General features: G+C 37.6%; 1 long non-coding RNA gene across 1 annotated transcript in view; it reads right to left on the bottom strand.

The window, feature by feature from the left end:
- Positions 1–3,534: 3,534 nt before the first annotated feature.
- The window catches only part of LOC133471336 (uncharacterized), a 24,034-nt gene continuing 23,486 nt past the window's right edge, over positions 3,535–4,082 (bottom strand). The window contains exon 4 of the long non-coding RNA XR_009786181.1: positions 3,535–4,082. This exon is cut by the window's right edge and continues 229 nt beyond it. This is a non-coding gene — a long non-coding RNA (uncharacterized LOC133471336).

Genomic DNA, 4,082 nt, shown 5'->3' with positions numbered 1-4,082 from the left:
GAGACGGTACGTCGCGTTGGTTCCTACATCATTTTTTTCCAATTTTAACGGAAATCTACGTACAATTACATACTAGTTTGGAGCCACAAAATAAAATTAATTGTCATTCTATATTTTATACAGATCAAATAATTTTAATATTTAGAATAGGCCTCTAGCACGCCTGCGACCCTTGTGAAGATAAAGCGGTAAGGAAAATGGATGGATGGATGGATAGAAAAAATGCAAATGGAATGGCACGTAGGAAAAAAAGAGAATAAAAGAATGGCGACAATCGAAGGCAATGTGACGACGTGTTTTTTGTCCTCTTTGTTGGAATAAATTCGGCGTAAAAGCTTATCCACCCAAGTAGGAAAAGGCGGCATAATTTATTATTATTCATAATAGAATTAATATTACTGCTGTTAAAATGATGAAGCCATAGAGAACGTTCTTACACGCGCACATAACAAAGGAAAACATCGCCGTTCTCCATTAAAAACCATACGTGGTGTGTGAATGTAAATCTATTTTATTTACAGTGTAAGATATATATGCAAAGTGTAAAGTATATACAGTAGTAGCAGTGTGCATGTAAATATAACTTAAATGAAACTGAATGAATAATTCAAATTTAAATATTCAAATGTAACATATATGACATAAATCATAAGTATAATATCATACTGTATATGTAGTAGTAGCAGTGTATGCAGTGCGTAGCTAACATTTCAATTGAATTATAAATATATAATTGAATATGTAATGTTATACTCACACACACATATACACATATATAAAGTTTATATATATATATATATATATATATATATATATATATATATATATATATAGGATGCGCCAACATATACACTTAAAATTTATTTTACAAGCACCATGAATAATCGCAAATAATTTGATTCAAGCAAAAATAAAGTGCATTTTAAAGCATTTTAAAGCAATTTTGGACAGGTACTTGGAAAGAAGGAAGGAAGGCAAGTAGTTTTAAGCAAATGAAGGAAGGCAGTCGGGAAGGTAGCAGGGAAGCAAGGAGGTCAGGAAGGAAAGAAGAAAAAAGGTCTGTGGTAAGGAAGGAAGGCAAAAAAGCAGGATGTAAAGATGCACGAATAAAAAGTGGGTCTGAGGAAAGGAAGGCAAGAAGGAAGAAAGGAGGTCACTAAAGAAAAACGCTGCAGAAAGCAGGTCTGAGTGCAAGGAAGGCAGGAGAGAGGTCAGAAATGAAGGAGGGACGTAGGAAGGTTTTAGTGAAGGAAGGATGCAAGTAAGGATGCAAGAATGAAAAGCAACCGTGAGGGAAGAAAAAAGGAAGGAAGGAGCACAGAAAGGTAAAATGGGTGAGGGGAAAAACTAAGTGTAATACAGTAACCCCCCTCCATCACTGGCGTAAGGTTACAGACCTCCCGCGATAAGTGAAAATCCAAGATACAGAAATACCCTGTTTAAATACACCCTAGGGATGTTTTTATAGCATTTACAGCACTTTTTGAAGGTCTTTAAACACACCTTTCAAACAATACAAACCCATTTAAACATGTATAATATATTGAGAGAGAGCAAGAGCAATGGAAAACACAAAAATATTATACAAAGACGACAAAAAAATAGAATTAACTACTGTAATAACACTTAACCCGAAAAATCTGCGATGCTGCAGGACCGCGATCGGTGACGCATGATATCGCGGGAGTTTACTGAAAACTGATTTGTCGAAGTGTAACCCTACTTTTGGACCACCCTCCATATAAATATATATTTGTTAACAAACAACATTTTAAAATGTTTTCATTGTATATACAACTCATACCAGGTTTGAGGATGACTTTATCCAATCATGAGTCCATTTCAATTTGGTATCAAGTCCTCCTGAATGTATGAAAAATATGCTGCAATGGCTATAGATATTATGAGCATTTTTGGGGTAAACATTTTTTTTGTGGACTAGTGGATTGCACAGTTGCCTCACATTTTTGTGGTTCTTCGTTCGAATCTCAGCACGAGCCTTCCTGTGTGGAGTTTGCATGTTCTCCTTCCACATAATAAAAGCATGCACGTCAGGTTCAATAAGGACTCTAAATTGTCAGCATATTGTTGGTGTAATGTCATAATTGCGTAACTTACTGCCAACGATTATCAATCAAAAAAATACCAATGTGCTTGCTATAATTGTTCTTTGTTCTTGACATCTTTGTAGATTCTCAGTCACCCAGGTCACGGTAATTTGCAAAGGTTGAATGAAGGTAACTTCACTCGTGAATTTGTGTTGTTTCACATTTTCCAAAAACATTCAAATAGGCAACTACGCTAGTAGGCTAACGATATTGGTGAAGGATGTCCAGTCGGAGCAGCAGCACCACAAGAACAATGCCAGACATATTCAAATGGAGGTGGTCAAATGTGTCTGCGGGAAAAGGGAGGGCAGACCCCCCCACCCCACCCGCCTCCATCCCTTCTCGTGTGGTTTGCCATGGTTACCAGACACAGCGCTCCCAATGCAGCCGCTTAATGTGCTTTTTCAGCCAGCCGGCGAGCGAACTGGGTACTAATGCGTTTCAGTCTGCCTCGGGATGCGCAAATGCGCCGGTCGCATGTCACCCGTGTTGTAATTGTAAAATGTGCACATAAAAGTTCATTCTCATTTTTGAATGTCATTATTTCTAATCAATTTCATTATTATTTATGATTATGATTAACCAATTGTTCAAATAAAAATGTCTAAAAAAGTCTATTTTACTAATATTTCTTATTTTATTTACATTAACTGATTTACTATTTAATGATTAAAAAACGATATGGATTCATTTTAATTTACCAATTTTAGGGGGGGGGGGGAAAACTCAACTTGGAAGTACGTATCCCACACAGATTTAAAAAAACAATAGATTAAATAAAAAATAAATAAATAAGCTCAGTCATTACTGGACATGATGTCCATGTTCGGCAGGAACCAGAAAATGCAAGTTGACCGATTGCGACGGCTAGCTGCTCAGTACAAAATGAGCAACACAAATGTTTAACATTCACACATTGAGTAGCAAGTTTGCTCAAAACAGAATGACCGATGGTGACTTTGTATGTCCACAAGGCTTTTCTTCGTTCTAGAAATATCCACAAAACACCACTGGGTGTCAGGCATGCGTCATCCTGTTCCCTCCCCGTTGGGTATTCTCAAAAAGCGAGTAGTTTTACTTTCATTTATTTTTATTGTGTAGTAGTTAACCAAATTTTACATTTTGATACTTATGTTGTTACTGTAATGTTACTTAAGCAACTTTGTATTGTTAATTAAGAGGGCTAGAATAAATCAGTTCACTTTATGATTTCTTGTGCAGAAAATGGAAAATGTGGAAGTCAACCAGCATGACGCAACGGATTGTGTTCCACTTTGGAGGTTCCACGCTGGCACTCAAAATGAGATGGTACCTATTCACCATGACAACGATGAAAATCATCAGTTTGCTCGCGTGATGCGGGCATGGATGTCAAAACCTTTCGCGTAGTCGTTCCTCGGCTCAATCAACAGGCGAGACGTTTCCAGACGGGCGCTTCAATTTATTTGCAGATTGGTAGCATCAGACACCGCGTGCGGTCATTTTACACCGTGAAAACTAAGTAAGACATACGTTTCTAGAGCAAGACAAATGACAGTGAAGCATACACACGACTGTCCAAAAAGTGCAAAGTAGCTACCTCGTTCCTCTTGCTTAATATTCAAGATCTCAGCTTTGTTTCTTATTTCCGTAGCTGATATTCATAAATAGGAATGACGGACCGATGAACGCAAATTGCGTAAGTGAAAGTGAAGAATGTGTACCTTTCATACTTGACATTGTTATGTGATTCAGGACTTGAAATTCTTTGCTCCTGTCGTCCAAGTCACAGAGAGGACCATTTCGGACCTCTTAGCTTGATTCTACGTGACTTCACCTGAAATACGTTTGCCACTAAAGCTTTGCCACATTACTGAAGAGTGGCATTGCTTTGACAGTTGACATTGAGTTTACATGTCATTTACATGTAAGTGAAAAAGCACATTTGTGTTGGAAGTTACCGCCCCCTAGTGGACATCCGACAGCCGTCTCTCC

Source organism: Phyllopteryx taeniolatus, chromosome 21, assembly GCF_024500385.1.
Source record: "Phyllopteryx taeniolatus isolate TA_2022b chromosome 21, UOR_Ptae_1.2, whole genome shotgun sequence".
NCBI lineage: Eukaryota > Metazoa > Chordata > Actinopteri > Syngnathiformes > Syngnathidae > Phyllopteryx > Phyllopteryx taeniolatus.
This window is presented reverse-complemented; position numbering and strand designations above follow the sequence as displayed.